Source organism: Gadus morhua, chromosome 5, assembly GCF_902167405.1.
Source record: "Gadus morhua chromosome 5, gadMor3.0, whole genome shotgun sequence".
NCBI lineage: Eukaryota > Metazoa > Chordata > Actinopteri > Gadiformes > Gadidae > Gadus > Gadus morhua.
Window position 1 is genome coordinate 10,023,390 of NC_044052.1, and position 12,820 is coordinate 10,036,209.

Genomic DNA, 12,820 nt, shown 5'->3' on the forward strand with positions numbered 1-12,820 from the left:
CGGCCTTGCCAAGCCTCTTAATAATCAGATGTCATGCATGTGCATGGTATGCCTCTCGTCAAAAGGGGAGCATGACTGGGGCCAGCCGACCCTGTCATGTGTCTCGTACTCAGAGTCCGGGGCCACTGGGTTAAACATTTCAGGCTTTCATTCCTCTCGCTCCCTCCTCTCTCTTCCTCTTGTGGGATAAGACACTGCGAAGCGTTTCCATCCGTCTCTAGTTACTCCAAAAAAATATACGCAGCAATATCGCCATTTATTTTCAATCATAACAGAGCAGGCTCCTCCAAGAAACCGTCTCCAAGACGGGGCCCATCCTGTCAGGGGGCCCCTCCATCTGGGCTCCTTGGGAACGGGGGCCGTTGCATTGTTTTTCGTCTGGGGGTCGCGGGGTACTGTTTGCACTGTTATCACCAGCCCTGCAAACGTTTTTCTTTCCCACCTGTTTTTCTAGGGTTAGTGAGGGCTCCGGGGGAAGAAGGGTGCATCCACAGGGGGCCGTCGGGGTAGGATCCTCAATGGGAGGATAGTGTGGAGCGCAGAGGGAGGGAGGGAGGGTGACCTGATGTGCTCATCACGTTACCGGACTTGCCTTGGTGTTTGGTTGGGTTGAACGTGGCCCGGGGGCGAGGGTGTGATTCTTCAATGGCAGGAATGTTCAGCTGATTTAGGAGCACAGGGCCTTGCTTTGGATGTGAGCAGGAAAAGGGTCACCCCTCTTTTTCTGCTCAAATCTGAGATAGGCCCCGTTGAATCTTCACTTGCGACGGATTGCGTAAGCGACACCTTATTCTTTATATATATTCTGTGATTATTTGGGATATAAGAATCATGGGTTGGAAAGCCTATCATCTCTACTCTCTGACAACTAGGACGCATGGAGTCACTGGATGTCACAGTTTATTCGTCAAACAAGAACCAGCTATAAACGGCATAGAAAAAAAAGGCTGTCCGTGCGTACATTTAAAATAACAGAACCACCATGACGGAAAAACGGAGCAGAGACCACACGCTCATAGCTTATTCATAACGACCAGTGTCAATCTCAGCGCTTAGATCTGAAAAAATTACTTGTTTGTCATATGGAAAGACATGTGTGGTGAATAGTTTTGTTATTTTATTATGACGGTCCGTCACTAGCCATCACTCCAAGACACAGAACGGACAAAACTCTGCTCTAAACAACCACACCCTGTAGTAATGATTTGGGTGATTGTTTACTGAACAGGACTCAGGTGACATGTACCTACGTCAGTCCTTACTACTCCCATGAGGTCATTACCCCAAAGTAAACCCGCTGGAGCTTCGCCGGTGGAATCTCCATCAGTGATTTGTTTGAGTACGCGCTGCCTGCATCACTGCATCGCCCCCAACATGAAAGTGGCACAGCACTGTGATTGTTATGTCAACTGGAACAACATTGTAAGTCCTGTTCAGGGTTTTATGGTTATGACATAATTCACAGAGAGAGGAAACATATTTTGGGGCTAACCAGAAAAAGAGTTCTTCGAAACGAGAACATCACGGAGCGACTCCTGGAAGACGTTAGGTCGAATTAGAACGCAGGAATTACAACTCTTTCCCCTTTGGATGGGGCCACACAATTACGGTCTTTGTACGCAAAGTGTTCGGATGACAGCCTGATGGTCTTTAATACGTGGACCAGTTGCTCAGGATTGGCATCCAGCATGGGTACATGATACGCAGAAGCCGTCGTTTCATTCAAGGGATCCAAAATCCTGGGCCAAAAAACCTATTAGTCAAAGTTTGCCTGGTTATATAAACAGTAGCGGCCTTTCTGGTGAATGGCGAACGCCAGTGTGTGAGTGTGCTTGGTGTACGAAAGAGGTTCACATGCGGCCTTATCTCAAGGAAACCTCGGGTTAATTGGCTCCTGGAATGTCCCCAGATGTCAGGCCGTTTTGAGGATGTTTCTGGCTCTGGGTGCGACGGAGAAGATTGGCAAATTACAAGATACACGATACAAGAGGAGACTTTATTTCCACACAGCCGGGGCTGGTGATATTTCCTTTGGTACAGCAACGCTGTGTGCACAACAACCCAACCAGTAGATGTATGAACATTTGGACCTTTAAAACATTCCACCTGACAACACACAGGTAATACAATGGTAAACGACTCCAGGAGGTTCAGTTTTGGGTTTGGATGGCAGTGGGAAGGATGCTATTGTGGAACCTTGTGGTTTCTGTCCTTAAAGGGGTTACATGATGCACCCAGGTGTGAGTGTGATTAGCCATTACAAGCTGCTTGAAAATCTGCCCTCCCTGTGACTTATAATATCAGCCCTTTAAACACCTGGATCTTCTTCTTGAGGCGAGGGTCGGGAAGAGATGCTGGGCTGGATGGGGGTGGGGTCGACCTGACATTTTCTTCAATGTGACACCCACTCTTACTGGTTTTACTGGGATATATCAGCACGCAGAAGAGTACTTACAAGGACACTCGGTTGAAACAGAGTTGAGGTTACATCATGGCTCTGTTCATGACGGTATAGTTTGGGGTTGATAGGAACAGGGCACAGTCCCAATGGCGTGATTGGTGACGTGATGGGAGGGGATCTGTGGTCAGTCTGGTGGCGTTTCCGAACGATGTAATGGGAACAGAGAACGGCAGGGCATTTCCAGCCAATCATCCACACACCATATTCCACTCGATTGTACACAACAAATTGCGATCGTCTGCCTCCTCTCCCAGCTTGCGTGCAGGTTATTGTTTCCTTCTACTATGGTTACAAGCTCATTTGACATTTAACAATTGATGCTTTCCTCTGGAACCTCTCTGGCAGGGGACGGAAGCTTTGACGCTGCGACAAGGGAGGTTATTCTCAGACAGGACACAAAATAATGATTGATAGAAGTACACACTGTATCATGAAAAACAGCAACCTGTTCAAATGTTCTGAGGTTAAATGTTGCTAGTGTAGCGTTTCTGGGTATGGATGTGTTCACTGCTGTTTGGCTTTAGACAACAGAGAAAGAGAGAGAGCAGTTAATAGTTAATAGGTAATATCAGTGTCAAGGACATTGGTTCGTTGACAATGACATGTACGCCAGTGTTTATGAAACAGGGTTGTGTTATTGCAGAGAAGCCATCACTTTATGGAACCCATTACACTCCGTACCAAGAAGGGAGAGAGAGAAAAATAGACAGAGTGATTGAGTTCCCAGTACAGTGAAAAGTAAACAGTGGCCAGGGTACATAAATGGAATGAGACACGCACGCACGCACGGACGCACGCACGCACGCACGCACGCACGCACGCACGCACGCACGCACGCACGCACGCACGCACGCACGCACGCACGCACGCACGCACGCAGGCAGGCAGGCAGGCAGGCAGGCAGGCAGGCACGCACACACACACACACACACACACACACACACACACACACACACACACACACACACACACACACACACACACACACACACACACATGCATACACACACAAGGACAAGACATCAGGATCTATTCTTGGTGCTCTGACCTGCCTGCCTTCTCAGCTTGTTCAGGATCTAGGAATCTATACAGTGTTGATCAAACAGTGCCCAATGCTGGCAATCAATTGGACGGCACATAGCACAGCTGTCATTGGTGTCTTTAATCAGGAAGTTCCTCGCGTACATCCAATGCAAAGTTCCCTTACTTAAAACCAGGGCTCATCTATTAAAACATGTTGAGCAGAATGCTGTACTTCTGAAACATTTGAGTATGGTTATAGCGGGACACAAATATACATTCCATATTGCCGCCAGAGAGTATCAAGGATAAAATGAGGCAGATGTATGAATCGATTTCATTCATAGAGTTACTTTTACAAACACAGTAATCATCACTTTAAATCTTTAATGCAAAAAGAGTTATAATAAAAGTGCAATTTACACATTTATGAGTGGTGCTGAATATCCAGACTGAATAGCTTACATATGGGGAAAACATTGAAACAACAAAGCCCTTACAGACGATAAAGGACTCTCTCATTCCACTGCGTAATGTGTCAATTGTAGGCTCATTGAATTGAATACCCTCGTAAAGGTTTGCAAAGGGGGTGCAATATAAAAGTTAAGATATATTATCTCAGATAATAAAAGAGCATTATGACATAACAAATGTGGTCTTAAAAACACATGAGAAATAGTATCTAGTAGAGTACATACCGAATAGTGCACCACACATAAAGATGGCAGTGTGCAAAGTCAATCATGTACCAATGAGAGGTTCTCCTCTGAGTTTGGCTGAGATCTTGTAATCTAGCGGCTTGAGTGTCAGCCCATAGGTGTAGTTCAAGTGCAGATCCTGACTGGGATTCTTCTCAAAGTGACACTGGTGGATCAGGATGGCCAGAAACAAAAAGAGCTCCACCTTGGCGATCTGGTCTCCGATGCAGCGCCTCTTCCCCGCGGAGAAGATCATGACGTTGTTCGTGAGGTCCTTGTCCAGGCGGCCGTCCTCATCCAGGAAGCGCGAGGGGTCAAAGACATGCGGGTCCTTCCAGGTCAGCGGATCGTGGTTCACGGACGACTGGTTGACAAACACCACCGTGTCCTTGAGGATGAGCAGGCCGTCAACGGTGACGTCCGACGTGGTGGAGTGGGGGATGGTGACGGGCACGTAGCTGATGTAGCGCATGGTCTCGTAGGTGAAGGCGTCCAGGTACGCCAGCGCGCTCCTGTCCTCCATCGTGGGCAGCCTGTCGCGCCCCACCTCCCGGTCGATGGTCTCCTGCAGCCGGGTCTGGATGTCCGGGTACTTGGCCAACAGCAGGCAGTTCCAGTGCAGCGCGGTGGAGATGGTGTCCAGGCCTGCCCCGATCAGGTCCGACACGGTGCTATCCGTGTGGGCCTCCGTGAGCCCGGTGTTCCCCTCGGCCTCGATCACGCCGATGATAGCGTCGCTCATGCCCCGTGTGACCTCGGGGATTAAACGTCTCCCTGTCCGCCACCACCTTACTCTGGATGAAGTCAAAGTACTGCCGGTTCAGGTCCAGGAAATCCAGGAAGATGGTGCGGACCGGGTTTGGGAAGGACCGTAGCCAGGGCATGACGTCGACCAAGCTGCCGGCCCCCACCGTCTCCCCAAACTTCTCCACCCTCCCCAACAGCGTTTTGAACTCCTCGTCTTCGTGGCCGTAGCGTTTTCCGAAGCACAAGGCGCAGATCACGTTGGCCGCTGCGACCGTCAGAGCATGGCCTGGGTTGAAGTATCGCCCTTCGGCACTGAGGCTGTGAAAGATTCCGACCAGCTCGGTGGCCTCGGCCACTACGTGTCCCTCAAAGGCTCTCTTGGTCTGACTGTTGGCCGAGGAGAAAGCCCTGAGGGTGGACTGAGCAATCTTCCTGTGCATCTTCCACTGTTTGCTGTAGCTTGAAAAGGTCATACTATTCCCTCCTGAGACCGCCTGGAAAGACACAAAGTCGGGTCTGCCCGCAAATTCAGTGCTGTGCTCAATCAGAGCCTCCCGGATCGCCTTGTCTCCGTTCAGAACCACGATGTCGTTGCCTCCCAGGCGTATCTGGTACACGTTGCCGTATTTCTTAGCCAGCCGGGAGAAGGTGATGTGGGGCATCTGGCCCAGCTGCATGGCGTTGCCCACCACGGGCCAGGCAAACGGTCCTGGGAGTCTTCTCTTGAGCCTGAGGTTCCTGACCCACAGACAGGCTTCCAGACAGAAGAGGAAGACCAGCGTGGCGACAAGAGCGGGTTGGACCTGTCCACTCCATTCCTTGATGATGCTGCTGCCGCCGCCTTCAGTTTCCAGTTGACCCATCTCGTCTGAGTTTTCTTTTCCTATCTAGGTAGTAAATACTCTGCTGCACCTAACGAAAACACACTTGACTACGCAAGCTATCTGGATGAGTGTATTTCAAGTGGCTCACAAACCCTGTGTTCCCTTAAGTACACATTGAGCCACAAAGAGAGTCTGTGCGTGTCCTTCTATATATCTTCCTGAGCCCTGAAGAAAAAACACTCAATCTATGTCACGGTGTTCAATGACTCCTCCGCTGTCGTCCGTCTCAGTCCTCCCACACTGCAGCTCGGCCGGCGCAGCCAGGGGGTGACCTTTCAGGTCAGGTTGGATCCGTGGGTTGGTGGGGTTGGTGGTGCTGTTGCTGGCGGTGGGGTTGGTTCAGTGCGGCTCTCTTTCGATGACCACTTTAGCGAGAAGAATGCAGATCCAAGCCTTAACACCCTCATTTATAAGCATTGCCATTGTGGGAGGGGTCAGTCGCTTAGGTTTTTTGACTATCTCCCCCCCTCCCATTCTGACCACACATTCTACGAGACCCTCGGTGTCCTAGCCTATCCTACGTTATCCCCCCCCCCCCCACCCCCCCCCCAACAGGACTCCCCCGCACCCCCCCCTCCAGGGATTTTATTGAGGAAATGGAGAAAATGCAGCTACCTAATAGCCCCTCCTGCCAGATATAATTTTTTGAGTTTGATTATGAAAGATATGTTACCGTGACAACCTTAAAGCCCAGCCACCTCTGAAAACAGAGAAACGCTTAGGAAGGCTGAGGAAGGCAGGCCACCAGTCTCTCAGTGCATATTGATCATTAATTAGGAAAAAATGGACGCAAGCCATGTCATTTAATATCCTATAGCCATTTTTAATAATGATCTTGGAAGATAAAGAAATATATTCCGACTACCAAGCTCTCGAAACTTTGATGCAATCCATAAAACATATTTGTTTTCAGATTGCTATTGTTTCTTTAGCAAACTTTAAACCAAAATAACCCCTGTTTGTACTGGTTTAACCTTATATCATCTGTAAGAATAAAATCTTGCATCGAAATTAGGACTCCTCCAGTAATTAAATGGGTTTATTTTAATTTAACCACATTTAAACACTTGGTCTAACTGTGCTGTCAAATGTCCTGGTATGATTTTTCTAATTTGACTTCATTCAGAAGACACAGATTGTTTAACAAAAGATACCAGTCTCAAAAATACAGTATATATGATTATGTGATTTATATATGATTTATATGCTGTTAATTTTTTTCCTGGTCGGAATATCAAAATGAAGACAAAGACACAAACAAATGCAAATAACAGTTATAAAAAAGTACTTTATTCATTTTTAGATATAGCTTATTTTCTCAGAACATCAACAGAATAACGGCACGTGTGTCTGTGTGAAAGGTTTCTTCTGAACATTCAGCCCACACTGTGATCCAGAGAGCTGACTTGAGACAGATCCGTAGTGTACGATCCATCCACCAATCCTGATTCCAAGCGTTTTCGTGAGAACTGAAAAAACTTTAACACTGAGGGTCTCAACCATCAGCACCCCACCCCCTCCCCCCCCCCCCCCCCCCCCCCACCCCCAAACCCCACAGTGCACGTATGCATGTGCAACTCCAAGACTATAGTAATAACCTTGGTCTCCTTCGCCTGAGACCTTGCAGGAGGAGCAGCAGCAGCAGCACCGCATCTATATTATGAAACACTTCCTCCACATTGTTCAGTGTCTCAGCCCCTCCTTTCCCTTCCTTCAACACATTCAATGTGCAACAAAGTAATACAGTAGACAGTAGAATTATTACATTATTTGTTCTTAGCATTGTTTTCGTTTTTAAACCTGAACGATGTGCCTACATACATTTGATTGTGTATTGTAGATTTCCTTTATGTAGCAGAGGTTAAATACATAGATATATTTTCTACCGTTTCATTGAAGAGGTAAATATATCTTCAAGTAACATCTTGCAACGTTCAAACGCACATTTAACACACGGTTTACAGCTTTGTTGGTTGATGTTGACATTCCAGGCGGTAACTGTTTCATATAACTATCATACACGCTGAATAGTTGATATACAAAAAGCAAGAAACTTAAAATCCAACAGTTATAATTCAGTACAGATTTCATCAAGTAAATTATACGTATATTTGGGAACCAGTACATAAATGTCTTGGACCTTATCGGACCCATTATAATCATATGTTAAAAGTCAAAGATCATAAGTGATTTGAAACATGGTTCTTCTAAATGTATTAAATATTAAATATGAAACATAATGCAGTGGCGGCGTTCAGCGCAGCCTGACTAATACTCACTGTTAAATGCCATCGGTGGAGGAGTGTTCAGTCTTTGAGTGGTGACATTATGGGGGCTGGGGAGGAGGGGGTCAGACTCCTCACGCCAGTGACCCCCCTCCCAGGGGGTCCCCCCTCAGCCTGGCGCTGACCCCAAACGGCAGGGGCTTCAGCGTGAGGCCGTAGGAGCAGTCCAAGGTGAGGGGCCGGGACGGGTCCCTCTCGAAGGTGCACTGGTGCAGCAGCACGGCGGTGATCACAAACACCTCCACCTTGGCCAGCTGCTGGCCCACGCACCGCCTCTTCCCCGTGGAGAACACCATGACCCCGTTGGTGGCGTCCCGGTCCAGGGCGCCGTCCACGTCCAGGAAGCGCGAGGGCCGGAACACGCCGGGCTCCGTCCACCGCAGCGGGTCGTGGTTGACGGAGGACTGGTTGACGAACACCACCGTGTCCCGGGGGATGTAGAGGCCGTCCACAGTCACATCAGCTGTGGTGGAGTGGGGGATGGTGAGCGGCACAAAGCTGGTGTAGCGCATGGTCTCGTAGATGAAGGCGTCCAGGTAGGCCAGGCGGCTCCGGTCCTCCAGAGAGGGCAGCCGGTGCCGCCCCACCACCTGGTCTACCAGCTCCTGCAGCCGGGCCTGGACGTCGGGGTACTTGACCAGCAGCAGCAGGATCCACTGCAGCAGGGTGGACACGGTGTCCTGGCCCGCGCCGATCAGGTCGGTGACCGTGGCCTCCACGTACTCCTCGCTCAGGCCGCTGTCCTCGCCGTGGTCGATGGCGCGGATGAAGGCGTCGCTCATGTCCCGGGTCACGCCGGCGCGGTACGTGTCCCGGTGCTGCAGCACCTTGTCCTTCACGTAGGCGTAGAACTCTTCGTTGATGTGCTTGAAGTTCTCGTAGCCGCTGCGCACCGGGTTGGGGAAGGACTGGAGCCAGGGCATGACGTCCACCAGGCTACCCGCCCCCACCGTCTCCCCGAACTTGTCCAGGCGCTTCAACAGGTTCCTGAACTCAATGTCATCGTGTCCGTAGCGCTTCCCGAAGCACAAGGCGCACATCACGTTGGCGGCGGCTACCGTGAACTCGTGAGCTGGATTAAAGTAGCGTCCGTCTGAGCTCTGGCGCAGGAACATCTGCACCAGGTCCAGAGCCTCTGCTGTCACATGCTGCTCAAACGCCGACTTGGTCTCACTGTTGGCAGAGGAAAAGGCTCTGATTGTAGATTGGGCAATTCTCCTGTGTGTTTTCCACTGCCGGCTGTAATTGGTGAACGTCAAGCTCCGGCCCCCGGAGATCCTCTGGAAGGAGATGAAATTGGGTCTGCCCGCGAACACAGTGCTGTGCTCAATCAGAGCCTCCCGGATCGCCTTGTCTCCGTTCAGAACCACGATGTCGTTGCCTCCCAGGCGTATCTGGTACACATTGCCGTATTTCTTAGCCAGCCGGGAGAAGGTGATGTGGGGCATCTGGCCCAGCTGCATGGCGTTGCCCACCACGGGCCAGGCAAACGGTCCTGGGAGTCTTCTCTTGAGCCTGAGGTTCCTGACCCACAGACAGGCTTCCAGACAGAAGAGGAAGACCAGCGTGGCGACAAGAGCGGGTTGGACCTGTCCACTCCATTCCTTGATGATACTGCTTTCCCTCAAACCAAACTCAGTGTCCATTGCCATTCTATTTTTACCTTTTTTCTTTTTTTTTGCTCAACTTTCCACAAAAAAAAGATAACTAGTGGAGAGGTGAAGAAATTCGAACTCTTCTTTGGGTTGAACAAATATCAGTGGAGAAAAAGACCAAACTATTGATTAAACAAATTGTTCTCTGGGCCATACTGATAAGACTATTTTCCAAGAAAAAATAACAAGTCTGTTAATAATTGGGGAGCACGGCGTTGCCAGCGATGTCGGAAGATTTAAGACTTAAGTGTCTGGGTGTGCCCCAATACAGCTTCTTATATATTTGCTGTTGGGGGGCAGGGCTCAGCGGAACGTTCATACTCCACCCATTGTGGTGGACCCGGAGTACCAGTCACTCTGACCCGTGCGCATTACTACTGAGGCGCACGGCTCCAGAGAGCGCAGCTTGACTGCGCTGTCCTCGCCGAGCTTCGTCTGCGGCTTATATGTTTTATTTAAGATACATCGAGTTACTTTCTAAGGAATGACTATTAGTATTGATCGTTCGATACTTTAAAAAGTCCGTTCAACCTGTTATGTGTCCACGGGAGACTCAATGGGTGCTGGAAGTGGTCGAGCAAATCTTTTTGCGCACGGTTTGTCCCTTTTTAGATCTATAGATAGATCTATGGATAGATGCATAACTTTTTAATATTTCTATCATGTTTTAGTGTTAAAGGTGGGATGGATTCATTAAAATGTGATACGTTCGAATGATTTTACGTAATCGTTAATTGTTATAGGCAACCCAGCCATATAAGTACCGTCAAAGTCTGTCGGATTGAATGGGATATCGTAGAAATCGATTAAATTGCTTGACAATTAATAATAATAAATATGATAATACACTATTTAATATACTTCCCTTAAAATATTAGTTATCTTGAACGCAGTGCTGAATTTCATAGCAAGATACGTCCACTCATTCATATATTAAGTGTACAAATCATACCGTTATCAGGAAATGAATATATTTCTTTAAAACTGATTATAAGCCAGCCGATTCCTCTGGGCCTGAAGTCGAATGACCCGTGGTTTCAGGAGGGGTTTGGAGAGTTGCTGCGCACTCGCAATCCACTGGCAAATGAATTGGTGCCAATATATCACGTGAACTCATTAGCAATTCAAATAGGCTGTTCATGCCTGAAGTCTTCACATTTATGAAAACATATTAACACACAATTTTTTATAGAATTTTTCATAAAATTACGTCGGCCTCCCTTCGATTAAGAACGATTTGGGGGTCCCACATTTTTTGTCTACACTGTATATGAAGGCCTGTGGCTAATACCTTGAAACTTAATGTGATGGTAACACTTCAAATAAACTACATTAATTAACCTTAGTTAATGCAATAATAACTATTAGCTTACATGTAAGAAACAGCCGTTACATTTTAATGTTTACTTCTAATGTTGTTCATGCTTACGAATATGTTCATGTTAACTTAGGTATTGGTTTTCATGTCAACTAAGGTATTAATGTAGACATTATCTAATATGGTTAGTTTAAGGGTAAACCCTAACCAACTAACCCTAATCCTAACCCTAACCTTTAACCTAATATATGCTGATGCTATTTAATAATGCATGTAACTTTATTAACTAATATTATTAAATCAATAATAAATGTACCCTGAAACGAATGAAAGTCAGCAAGACAAATATACATTCAGACAGTACTAACTGCATATACACACACACACACACACACACACACACACACACACACACACACACACACACACACACACACACACACACACACACACACACACACACACACACACACACACACACACACACACACACACACACATAAATACACACATACACACATACACGCATACACACACACATACACACATACACACATACATACATACATACATACATACATACATACATACATACATACATACATACATACATACATACATACATAAATACTTACATACATACATACTTACATACATGCATAGCTACATTCGTACATACATTGCAATTTTATACATTTTACAAATCCCTACTGCAGGGAGTTTAGCTGTCCGTATTAAACGTTCTCCTCTGGGCCAGAGACAAAATGAGTGTTTCTTGTTTTCTCAACTGTGAGGTCAGTGTGTGCAGGGCAGTAATGACCGTCATTAAAGGCACTCAACCTTCCTATAATGAGACAGAGGGACGGAGACTTCAAGAGTTCAATCATTCAGTATCACTTGATGTTGACGGATTGGTATTCTGCGTCAAATGTTTCATCAGCAAGGTACAATGACGAAAGCCAACGAATCAGAAACAGGGACACGATGTGGACTAATGCCAGGATTTACTCTGCTTTTCCCGCTACATCCCAGATGAAGCACTCTGACAGCTCTCTGACTTTGAACGTGGGCTGTTTTAACCCAGGGGTCAGCACACTCTGAGAAGGGACATTGGGAAACTACTAGGTAATTACAGTTTAAACTTTGTGAATCTAACTTGTCAACGATAAGAACCACAACATAAGAGACGCACGTGTTTCAATACATCACAGGCACATCATTCTCCGTTTCTAAATAGTGCTCAAATTCTGTTGATGAATGCATGATTCACACACACACACATGATTCATGATTCACACGCCATTTGTGTATAATATATTTAGATGATCAAGACATAAAACATTCAAACATTACACATACATATTTAGCTTGAACGGACTCTGCTGAAGTGCTCTATACCGTAAATCAAATCTGTGTAGTTGTGTCTGGTTGTAATGGGGCTCAGACCAGCAGTGAATTAGCGTACAGTCCACCAACCGACCCGATGTTTATGAACATGCTTGTTCAGCATTCAAAAAACAAATGCACCACAAGCCAAAAATATGAACTAAGATATTTCTGACTAATAGAAGAACAATTTGGACAATTTAAATTCAATGGTAAATAATAATGAATGAACTAATAAAGTGTCCCTTGCACCGATGGCCCTGGAGGGGCTGAGACATGTGCTATGAGTTGGGCCCTGTTTCTGAGCGGTGCCTATAAGCTGTTTGTCTCGAATGAAGTGTGCCGTGCCTGACTGCAGAGCGTTCC

General features: G+C 47.2%; 2 pseudogenes across 1 annotated transcript; both read right to left on the bottom strand.

Annotated features, from left to right (window-relative positions):
- Positions 1–3,604: 3,604 nt before the first annotated feature.
- LOC115543939 (cytochrome P450 1B1 pseudogene) lies at positions 3,605–6,194 on the bottom strand (annotated as a pseudogene). Its single transcript, XR_003976779.1, has one exon. The product of XR_003976779.1 is annotated as a cytochrome P450 1B1 pseudogene (transcript).
- Positions 6,195–7,078: 884 nt separating this feature from the next.
- On the bottom strand, positions 7,079–10,773 carry LOC115543938 (cytochrome P450 1B1 pseudogene; annotated as a pseudogene).
- Positions 10,774–12,820: the final 2,047 nt, after the last annotated feature.